This window comes from Protopterus annectens, chromosome 4.part0, assembly GCF_019279795.1.
Source record: "Protopterus annectens isolate FY-2018-M chromosome 4.part0, PAN1.0, whole genome shotgun sequence".
Taxonomy (NCBI): domain Eukaryota; kingdom Metazoa; phylum Chordata; order Ceratodontiformes; family Protopteridae; genus Protopterus; species Protopterus annectens.
In genome coordinates, this window is record NC_056733.1 from 378,269,141 (window position 1) to 378,281,536 (window position 12,396).

Genomic DNA, 12,396 nt, shown 5'->3' on the forward strand with positions numbered 1-12,396 from the left:
CATGTACAGCAGCAGCAAGGTCCCAAGTCAAAATCAAATTACAAAAATCAGACCAGCAGACTGTGGCAAGCAAACAAAATTTAATGTAGTGCTGATAAGCACATACAATAGAGAACAATAAACAAACCAGTTTCGGCCTAAATAAAAACAGCCTTCTTCTGTGCATACAATTAGCAAATGAAACATCCCCTTCCTCTTATATAGTCAGAAATTGAGGCTTAATTACTGCAATTATTATTTAAAGGTGCTCATTCAATCCAGTAGAAAATAACCCCCCAACTTAATAATCCATTTTCTCTCCATAATATTAAGAATATGGTGCAAACCAGTCTTATTGGATCTGTTAAGAGTCTTCTCAAGGGGTTGGCCTCTGAACGTGATGATCTTGTGGTGTTTGGCTTAGGTGTAGATCAACCCCAACAAAATGCATCCATTTTAGCACCCATTGATAATACATGTGAGGCATAATTTTTGAGGTTGAATAAGAGTATGAGGTCACTTTGCAGCAATGTTTGGCATATTAGGTTATTCAAGGCCTATATTATTAAGGATATCACACCTAGAGGACTTAGAGTCCTATCTAGCCACTTGTTAATAATATTGATGCCACACTGACTAAGATTTGGGCTGATGCCCAACATAAGGCTTCTATGAACTTTGTTGAGATTCTAGCAAGATATTATGAAAGAATTATTGACCAAGAGATTCAAGATATAACACAGAGGTGTGATTCTATTAGGCAATTTGAGGGTCAATCCACATACAATTCGAACTTTAAGAAACTCAGTAATGATCTACTGAGTTTAGATTAACTCAAGGAAAGAAAGAAAAATAAATTTTTGAGGGATCTCGCTGATTATGATAGGGGGGATCCTTTCTCTAAAGATCAGGCTAAACATGTAGGATTTCAACAATCTCATAAATATTCCACTTGGAAGAAACGTCCACGTTCTTTTTTAAAGAAAATGTCCACTACGAGTTATGATACCTCTGGAGATGATTCATCTTCAGCCCTTGAGTCTGATGTACAATGCACCACAGGGTCCCCAACACCCCAAAGAAGTAACAATGTCCCTTTAGATGTAAACAAAAGTGGGGGGGCAGGAAGCGCAAACGAGTTGGACAACATGGAAGGGTTATTGAGAATGTTTGCTCAGAAATAACTAATTCTAATGTGTTAAATATTTCATCTTGTTCCTTGTCACCTACTCATATTGATATTTTGAATAAAGGACTAACTTTTATACCTGGGTTTTTTGTCTCAGAGGACAGTTTTACTAATGATATTGTAGCTTTTTGTAGAACACTTAACCTACAGTTATTTTTTCAGGATGGAGATTCCAGTGAGGTCCGGGATGAGTTTAGATATCATAAATCTATGTTCACACCTCCCATGAACTATAGTGTGCAAATGTTTCAGAATATTGTCCTTAGGGATATACATTTTTATTCTAGGGAGTCTGGTGTTGGATTGAATAATCTCTCGAAGATCGAATTAGAATGCATCAGGGAATTGGCCAATAATTATGAATTGGTTATATTGTCTGTTGATAAAGGTGGGGTGGTTGTAGTCCAAGATTGGGCTCAATATAATACCAAAGCCATGAGGCAGCTTTTGGATGGGTGGTATTATACTTGTTTGCCCCTTAATCCGACCCCTTTCTTTAAGAAACAGATTGATGAATTTCTAACTTTAGCTAAAGATGATGGTATTATTTTGAACCAAACTTTCTATTATCTATCTGTACCAGACTCCCTTTCTCAATATATCTATTTTCTCCAAAAAATACACAAGGACCCACGGAATCCCCTGGTAGACTAATTGTTTTGGGAAGAGGTTCATTAACTGAACCATTGTCTCAATTTCTAAGTACCTTAAACCCCTTCTAAAGTGGGTACATGCCCATATACAGGACACAACTGAATTTCTTCAGATAATTTTGGAATTACAGTTAGAACCGGGATGGTTTCTTTGTACCCTGGTCGTAACTGCCTTATATACCAATATTCCTCATTGGGCAGGTATTGATGCCTTGGAATATCAGGTCTCCAGATCTGGATTATATCCATCTGGATTTAATAATTCCTATTAGGTCTAACTAAACATGTCCTTACCAAAAATGTATTTTTGTATCATGATGTATGTTATCTTCAAATTTAAGGTACGGCTATGGGGGCTTCTTTCGCCCCGATATATGCTGATCTATTTATGGCATACATTGAAGAGCATATTATTTATGATAGTTCTCATAATATATTTTTGGAGGACATGGACATATGGAGGAGATATTTGGATGATTGCTGGTTGGTATGGAGATCGGATTCTGAGTACCTACAAGAATTTGTCAACTATTTAAATGAAAATAAGTGGGGGATACAATTTACGGTAAACTACAGTAAGGACTGTATTATATTTTTGGATGTATTGTTCACTAGGCGGATGGATATTACTCTAAGTCCTGAAGTTTACCATAAATATCCAGAGTACAATTCCTTTCTCCATGCCACCAGCTATCATCCTCCACACATATGTAAGAATATTCCAAAGTCTCAATATATGAGAATGAAATGCATTTGTTCAGAGGATTCTTCATATGATATGTTCAGGGATGATCTTACCTCACAGTTTCTGAATAGGGGTTATAAGTTGGGACATTTAATGCATGCTAAGAATATTGTGGATTCCATCAACAGGGATTCTCTTCTCGAATGCAAGGATAAGCCCCAGGAGCAAGAGTCAGCCATTCATTTTGTGTCTACTTATGGTAGGAACACTGCTGTTTTAACTAATAGTGTCAGTCGTCACTGGAATATTCTCTTGGCAGACAATAAACTTTCTGAAATTCTGTATAACAGATGTTACTTCTTTTATAGGAAGGATAAACATCTTGGCTCGATCTTGAGTCATTATAAATGTGGACGTAGCCAGCAGGTTCCACAGGTTCAATCTACTCTATTTGGAGACCATTTAGTTGGTTATTTTCCCTGTGGTCATTGTGTACATTGTTCCAGAATTTCTAAGACCAAAGACTTTAGTAGTAAAAATACCAGTCAAGTTTACAGCATTCCTTTTTTTGCTAATTATCAAACCGATTGGGTTATTTATCTGGTTACTTGTAGTTGCTCCGCGTTTTATGTAGGCCAGACATCACGTCCAGTCAAATTTAGGATTATGGAGCATTTTAGTGATATTAGATATCAGAGAATTACCAGTGCCCTTTATAAACGTACTGTTTCACATATAAATGCATCTTTTTATTTCACTATTATTGATCGTATTGGGGTAACAGATCAAATAAGACTGGTTGGCACCGTATTCTTAATATTATGGAGAGAAAATGGATTATTAAGTTGGGAGGTTTATTTTCTCCTGGATTGAATGAGCACCTTTAAATAATAATTGCATTAATTAAGCCTCAGTTGCTGACTATATAAGAGGAAGGGGATGTTTCATTTGCTAATTGTATGCACTGAAGAAGGCTGTTTTTATTTAAGCCGAAACCGGTCTGTTCATTGTTCTTTTTTGTATATGCTTATCAGCACTACATTCAATTTTCTTTGCTTGCCACAGTCTGCTGGTCTGATTTTTGTAACCTACATGTTATTGCAATAAATCCTTTCTCAATAACATGAATAATGATGACAGGTCTGAAACGGTGATAAGGTGGTTGAGATAATATGCAAGTACCAAAAATGAATTTTAAAAGCATCATCTGCTTATTAAGCAAGTCTGTCAAATATTCCGACACTTTGTGTAAATCCCTGGGCTAAAATGGAAGATGCCAGCCTCATAGCACATGGTATCCTCAGGTAATATAGTAAATGCCTGATGCTCAAAAACAATGAACTTCTACTTAGAATAATGATTCTATAAGTGGGAGATGCAGGTACTAAAAAAACATAGAGACCTCATTCTCAAAATAAAGGCCCTTGCACTTAATAAGTATGTTCATGACATGGTGGTGGGCTATGTGAGAGTAAATAACTTGACATGTAAAACCCTGAGGGTACACAGAACGAAATGATCAAACTCTCTGTGCATGTCAAAAACACAGTTAAGACCTTGGCCTTGACATAAACCCATTATTCTATAGGAATGATATCAAAGTACAAAGAGAATAATTGGATTCAACAATTGGCTCGATTTTTGGTGTCATTCTAAGGGGATCCAATATCTATCAGTTTGGGATGCATTGCTTGACAGTAACATTTGGTTTACCAAAGATGACTTCCTCTTGTTCCAATGTTTCTGCATACTGGCTAAAGCCTTTCATACTCTCATACTGCCTTTTTTGGGAGAGTCTAACTAATGGACCAGCCAGCTAAAACTACTATAACAATTCTAATGGAAGATCATATCAAGGTGGCCCTGTCAGTGCCAGGAGCCTCAACAACAAAATACCTGATTTGAAGCCCTCCTATGTTGAGAGCACATTCATTTGCATCTATACTCTGTGAAACTTTATTTAAGTGCTCAGAAAACACTCCTCCCAGGTTAGGGTTTGCACCTACCATGCCTTTAGACCCACTGACAACTGTGGTGACATCTATTAGAGACCACACATCACCTCCAGGCAGATTCCCAGGGACCCAGAAATGGAACTCATTGAACTCTAAGTTACATTAAAGAGGTCAAGGTTTATGTTTATTGCATGTTACAGGACACCCTTTGTGTCCCCTGACAATCATGTAAAGTTCCTGAATATGCTTGATGAACTCCCTAGAAGCTAAAACTCCATTATTTTTGGGAAACTGTAATTATCCTTCAATAAACTGAAACACCTGTGCCTGTAATGTAGGATATACCTAAATGTTCTTAAATGTAATAAGCAACAATTCACTGGCCAAGATTGTCAATGAACCCACTAGAGGACCAAATATTTATGACCTGGTCTTACAAGTATAGTAGCTGCAAGTACTGTTCTCCTAGTATGTCCTTCACAGATTAAGTCCAATCATAAATTAATAACCTTCAGTCTTAAGCTATACAAATATTCTTCAGTTCTATGGTGAAATTTCAAAATTTACTTACAGTATAAAACTGGCAATATTAACCAAATCTAAACATAATGGGAACATCTAAAGCAAACCATCTTGGTGGTCCACAGACATAAATACATTCTACAAGAAAAGAAAAAAACTCCATAAAGTATACAACAGATCTAATGACCCTCAAACCAATGTTAACATCAGGAAATTGACAAAGAATTAAAAAAAAATAACATTAGAAAAACTATGATATTAAAAATTCTGTTAGGCTAGACCTGCATTAGTTCAGCTTTGTAAAAGGTAGTGCCTGTCTAATGAATCTGGTAAATGTCTTTGAAAGAGTAAAACATGCTGTTGGCACTGATCATGCTGTCTACATCGTGTACTTTGACACTCCAGGACATTCAAAACCATCCTACACGCTAACACAATCAGAGAGCCAATGTGCTTCAAATTAATCCCAATGTAGTAAGAAGGATAGCAAGCTGGTTAAAGAATAGACCCCATGCATTTGAGGCAGCTGGTGCCTCCTCTGTTGATGGCATTTATTTTTCTGATCTCCAGATCACAAACCAAGACCTCTGGTTAACTAACTTTGTGGATGACTGTGACTGGGTCTCATTCTCATGTGTCCTCCTGACACTCAAACCTTCTAACACAAACTTACTCTTGCTAATATCTGGTGTACAAATCATAGGTTCAGATTAACTGCTAAAAAAGTGCAAATATTGTAACACCTCCCCCTCCCCCAAGCTTATAACATCAGTGATATCCTGCTTAAAAGTGAGAATACAGTTGCAGACCTTGGCTGCTGAGTTGATAATTTTCTTTGCTGTGATCATAATGTAGCAACAGTAGTCAGTAAGTCCTTCAACTTAGCACAGCTGATCACAAAGGGAGTATCATCCAGATCTAATGAAGTCATTACTCCATTATATTCTGCATTGATTAGGCCAAACATTGAATACAATTATCAAATACAATATCCCCTTTGGGATATACCTTGCTAGATATGTCAAAAACTAGAAAGATCACAGATGCTCCTAACTAAAAAGATCAGTCACCTAAAAATCTTCAGCTACCAGAAAGGACTGGTAGCAAAGTCCCTTTATTCAGTGTCCCATGGACTCCTAAGGGGTGATCTATGCCTTTCCTTTTGTGCCATTAGGGATTCAGTGGTCCTAGATGTCTTGTAGCCTCATGAATCAAACAGTCTCACACATATTAGGACCATAAAATAAAATCTACATCTTCAAATAAACAAAACACAGTGGAGAGATAGATTTGCAATGCAACACCTTCCCCACCTCTGGACTAGACTTCCACTGCAAATTAAGCAGTGTGATAGATTATCCACCATCATATGGGAACTTGATAACTGGATGGGTATTCACAAATTAACCCCTGACTTGACATTCCTAGCTCTCCTTGAAAAAAGAAGTGCAGTTTAAAGGTGTGTTCCGGCATGGAGCAAATGGCCACAAGGCTCAGTTGCCTTGTATTTCTTATGATCCTTCATGGGTAAAAATCCAATTAACAGGAAACATTCTTAGTCTTTCATCAGTACAGGGTGGGTTCTCAGTAATCTCCTTGGCTGTAAGCTGAGTAACAACCTGTGAACCATTAAATCCATGTCTATCCCTTGTCCATAGGATAAGTGCAGTGGTAGGTCCTTTCTAGGTATGTGATACGTTTTTCTATAAATTTTGTGTACCATTAAATCCATGTCTATCCCTTGTCCATAGGATAAGTACAGTGGTAGGTCCTTTCTAGGTATGTGATAAGATTTTCTATAAATTTTGTGTACCATTAAATCCATGTCTGTCCCTTGTCCATAGGATAAGTGCAGTGGTAGGTCCTTTCTAGGTATGTGATAAGTTTTTCTATAAATTTTGTATACCATTAAATCCATGTCTATCCCTTGTCCATAGGATAAGTGCAGTGGTAGGTCCTTTCTAGGTATGTGATAAGTTTTTCTATAAATTTTGTGTACCATTAAATCCATGTCTATCCCTTGTCCATAGGATAAGTGCAGTGGTAGGTCCTTTCTAGGTATGTGATAAGTTTTTCTATAAATTTTGTGTTATCATTTATTTTCTAGGGTAGTAAAGTGATGTAGTGAGTATAAAATGTCACCTCACAGCAAGAGGTTATCTAGTTTGGGGTCACTGTAAAAGTTGGATGTAACAACCACATTGGATAATTTTGGATGTGACTCAAAAGCATTGGTAGTTATTTTCTAAGGTTCTGTATGAGGTGATTCCACTTGGTGGGTGCAGTGTTACTAAAACTTCTTTCACTAAGAAGTACAAATGGTGGTCTTTCAGAAATCTGTCTGCTGTCTTCCTATGCATGGAGGCAATAAAGGGAGGTTTCAATTTCCTTTTTCCAGTGAGATACAATTCTGCATCTGAGGCAACAGCTCAATTAAGGTACAGATGCTGCTAATAATGTTTTCAGTTTTGCAAGCATTTTAGGGAGGAATTTGGAGTAATAATGGGGACTACATATTGTAAACAATTAAAACATTAACACCAAGTATGAGAGGTAAGATGACAGGCTGTCAAGTAAGAAGCTTTTAATTGCCTACCCAGCTTATCTTATTTCATGTCAGTACAGACTGTTACCTTGAAATCTTTGATATCTAGCATGAGTTATTAATACCAGAGGCTTAAATCTTGATAACTTTTGGTAGGTACTGAATAACATATTGGCTGTTTTTGTAATGCTCAGTTTAAGGTGGTTAGTCATGAGACAAATGTTTAAATGGAGAGAAATAATTTTGTAAATCTTTTTGAATGTTAGTCGTGGGTACATCCACTCAGATAATGCCATCAGCGTGAAGAATGATTAATGAGGTCACTGAAGGATGTATGTTGTTTGTGATGTCATTTTCAAATAGAATTGTATGGATCCAAGTACTGACCACAGTGGTACTCCATTAGTGAAAATGACCTGCTCAGTTTGTCACTTGTTTTGATCATAAATATCCTGTAGGACAAATAGTTGCTGAACCAGGATAAAATATTAGAGTTGAAGACAGCAGTTATGTATTTATTTGTTTAATTAATTTATTTATTTACTTATTGACTGATTTCTTAACCAGGTAGGAGGACTGGTTCAAGGACCATTTTCAGCTGTGACTGATACAGTCATAGTGCAAAAGGTTAAATATTTGGAAATGAGTACACTGAGAAGAAATAAAATTGAAAACAATATTGCTGAAAGCAGATAACATTTACTTGTATTTACAATATCTGATTAACACTTCTATATGCATACAAAGATACTAGTACTTAATTTCATTGGCTACAGGCTATAAAAAGGATACATATACCGTTAGTCAATGCAGATGGACTATTACACAATTCATACAGATTGACAAAATCTGCATTACTCTTAATATATGGCATTCAGTCTGCACTCCTATATGACTATACAGTTAATTAAACCTAGAATAACTAGACAGATAGGTAAACTAAGAATAAGAGATTATCAACTGCATACCAGTGATTGTGCTGTCAGTTTATATTTGCACTTTATGAGTTTGATCCAAGTATTGGTACCTGAAAACTACACATATACTTACAACTTTGTCACCCTACACAGCGTTAGTAGCAAATAAGTCTTGGTAAAATGCAAGTTTTGGCTTTTAAACTAGAGGATGTATAAAGACCTTTGAAATGTCAGTGCTCCAGTTTATTTCCATGTATCATAGTATGGGGTCTATATTAGAACATTGAAGTTTCACAACTTTGAATGTCCTAATATCAACCCCTATTCAGCGAACGCTGAAAATAGCAAAGCTGTGGAACACCGAATTTCTTCCTAGGGAAGGAATTCGGTTGGCCATTCCTGTGGCTTCGCTATTTTCAGCACTGTGGTGAAAAGTTACGGGTCAGGATCAGGTAAGTGTGCGATTGTGTGGACGTGAGGGTTAGGGTGGGATAGGTGAATTAGGGTTAGGGCACGTGTGAGGTGAGTGTGCGATAGTGACGGACCTTAGGGTTAGGGTTTGGGTTAAGGTAAGTGGATAGCTGGTGGTGTATGTACAGTTTAGTGTAGGGTTAGATGTAGGATTTTAGGTGTATGTGTGTGCATTGTTGTTTGTTTGGTGTGCTTGTGTTGTGTGTATGCCTGTCAGAACAGCAAATTTTTTCCTTGGGAAAAAAAATCACTGTTCTGCATGTTCGATATTGTCATTGTTCGCTGAATAGGGGTTAATATTAGAACATTAGACATTTTAAAATGTCGATGTTCTAATATAGACCACATAGTATGGTCCACACTCTTAAAAGTGTGAGTAAGGTCAATAAAAACTGATCATGAAAGCCAGCCTTTTTCTGTGGCCAATAATATTTTAACAATCACTTCTAAAGACCAAAAATAAGTGAGTGTGTTATGATCAGTTCAAAAACCATGTGGCGCATCAGTAAAAATTCTGTATTTGTTGATATGCTCAAATTGGTGATTGTAAATGATGTTTTTATCTACATTTGTGATTGGACAAACTGGTATTGCTTAATGCTGTGAGTTGCAGAGGGTAAGGACTTCTTTTCTGTGTAGCATTAAACTAAGGGCTGGGTTTAAGATACTAATCAAGGGGGGCTGAAATTGTCACAAGGGGACTGGCTAGTTGATAAGCAGCCACGTGAAGGAAAGAAGGGTGACTTGTGCATTGATTGAAGTTAGAATATTTTCTTATCTAGCTTTTCTAGCAGAGCCCTTACTGATCTGGGTGCCACTCCTTTGAAACAGAAGTAGGAATGAAGCTTTGCAAAGGTGGGGGGGGGGGGGGCAGAATTTGACTTTATTAGGTGAATGTGCCAGAGATATTCCTGTTAGATGATGCTATGAGGGCATCTGGATTATTAATGTGTAATTTTAAATTCTTGTAGGTAGGAGGCATCCAAAATGGGAAGTCATTTAATGGGCTTCTTATAAGTGAGTTGCACAACAGCCTTTAACACTCTTCAGAGCTGGTTAGTTTGTGATTCACTCTCAGTTTGCTTTCCCTTGAGGAGTGAGTTTGTTTTCTTGATTTTTATTTAGATTTTTTTCACTGTTGGTGAAGAATTTTGATGACGTGGGGTTATTTGTTCCTTCAATAGCTCTCAGGTTTTATTTCTGGTGTTTAGAAGGGATGAAACTCATGGGTACTTCTGACCCTTAAATAATTAATTTCCTATAGTGGGAAATATTTGCCTAGGATAGATGTAATGTGAGGTGCTGCACTGGTGTGGAGGAGCTAAAGAGACAGAATCATTAATGCCTGGGTAATCAGTGGCCTGTAATTTTAATTGCCAATAGATTTCCCTATATTTGATTCTAGTCTCCCTTGCTCCACCTCTGGGATCTTGGGGGACCACTTCTAATACTCTAAACACAAATTTCTTAAAATTCAAAGAAAATTTGTTATGTTCATATAAAGCACTATTAGGGTTACTCTTTTATATATATATATATATATATATATTCATATATTCTTTTTTTCAATTACCTGTCTGTTTTCCCAATATAAAAAGCTGGGCATGTCTCACATCATGTAATGCAAACTAATCCACTACTATTGCAGTTACCTACTGCAAGTTTTATGCGTTGTTTCAAGTTGTTATCCCGTGTAAACTCAGAATCTTTCATAATATGTTTGCATTGCCCACACCTGCGACAGCATTTGGTGCCCCAAGTGATTCTCATATGATTCATGATGTATTCTTTGTGGGATTGTTTTTCTATACATTCCTTAGCTATAATTAAGTCTAACTATAATTAAGTCTAACCGAAAATATAAGTATTGTTACATGGGTTGTGGCAGGTAGGCATGTTAATTAGTTGGGCAAGGTTTTCTTAACACAAAAATAGTTAATTTGTGCTTATTGTGTTTCAGACTATCAAGTCTTCCATTATTATTACATGATTTCTTTTACAGTCTTGTGCAGCTGATCTGAACAAGTTAGGACTGGAAAGGCTATTGCTGCAAATGTTTAGTGTCATTGCTAATGGTGACGTAGACTAGTGTTCAGTTAGCTGTGTCTTCACTAAAGTTGTTACCTGCCCATTTTGACCTGGTCAGTTAAAAAGGAAATTTGGAAATTCTTCTCAAAGTATTTGATTGGTCTTCAATTATGCAAGCTTCTAGGCAGTCAGATTTACTTCTTATTTGTGTGTTTAGGTGATAGACTTTATAGCATTTGATGTACAGGGCAGATGAGCTTTTCAGTTTTGTCTGTGAGGTCATGTGACTCCTGTTCTGAGAAAACATGTTCGTGTTAGTAAACTTGGTGTGGTTCTTAGTGGTGCTTGAGAATTAAGTATTCTGGTAGTTTTGGTAGCTGTAATTGCTACAGAGTCTTGAGGTGATAGGAGTGGGAGGGTCAAGTGGAAAAGCAAGAGATGAAATGGAAACAGGGTTGTAATTTATATTACATGCAATGGGAAATCTTACCACAGCTTGGTAAAGTAGAAACATATTTTTCATGTCTATTTTGGAAAGGATTTAACCAATTTGGTAAGGTTTGAAATATTGTAATACACATTTGTTTACCTGTCAGAGCTCAGTTGTGGTATTGTACAGTGTTAGCACCTGCTTATAAAATGGACTGTGCAACTGCACTTAGCAGTTTGAAAAGAGGATTCCTTAAATGTCTGCCTTAAAAATTTCATTCCAAAATCCCACATAATTAAAAAGTTATAATCCTGCATAACAATCAATTAGTTAAAGTGGGTAAATAACTATTTTAAATTAAAATAGAATGCAAAGAACCTAATTCTTAAATATAAACTATTAAATATAAAATTCAACCTTCAAAAATGTGCAAATGCCCATTTTCTGAGTGCAGTAAAGCACTTGGAGTTACTACAAACTCTGTGATTACAAAGTACTTACCTCTTGGGCTCTTATCTCACAACATCCATGTGCATGCAGTTATATCTGTATATATGGGTCCCTGTGACATAACTGACTATCCAGATACTCAAAATGCAAAGCTTCAATTGCAGAAGATTGAAAGTACACAACATAAAAGTATACCAGTAGTCAGTTGTTCAAGATTGCAGTGCAGCGGGATGGAGGATTTTGCCAGCCGTAAGGCAGTCTTGGAGTTGGTATACATAATTAACAGGGGGTGAAGGGGGGGGGCTTGCCCACCTGCATAAAATATGTTTTAGACATGTTGTGCGGTTTTGATTTTCTGAGATTGATGTTCTGTACTTTGTGGATCTGGAGAGTTGATTATGCGGCATATATCTATATATATATATATATATATAGATATATATATATATATATATATATATATATATATATATATATATATATATATGCACACACATACACACACACTCATGCACACACCCTCACGCACACACACGCACGCACGCACGCATGCACACACACACACACACACA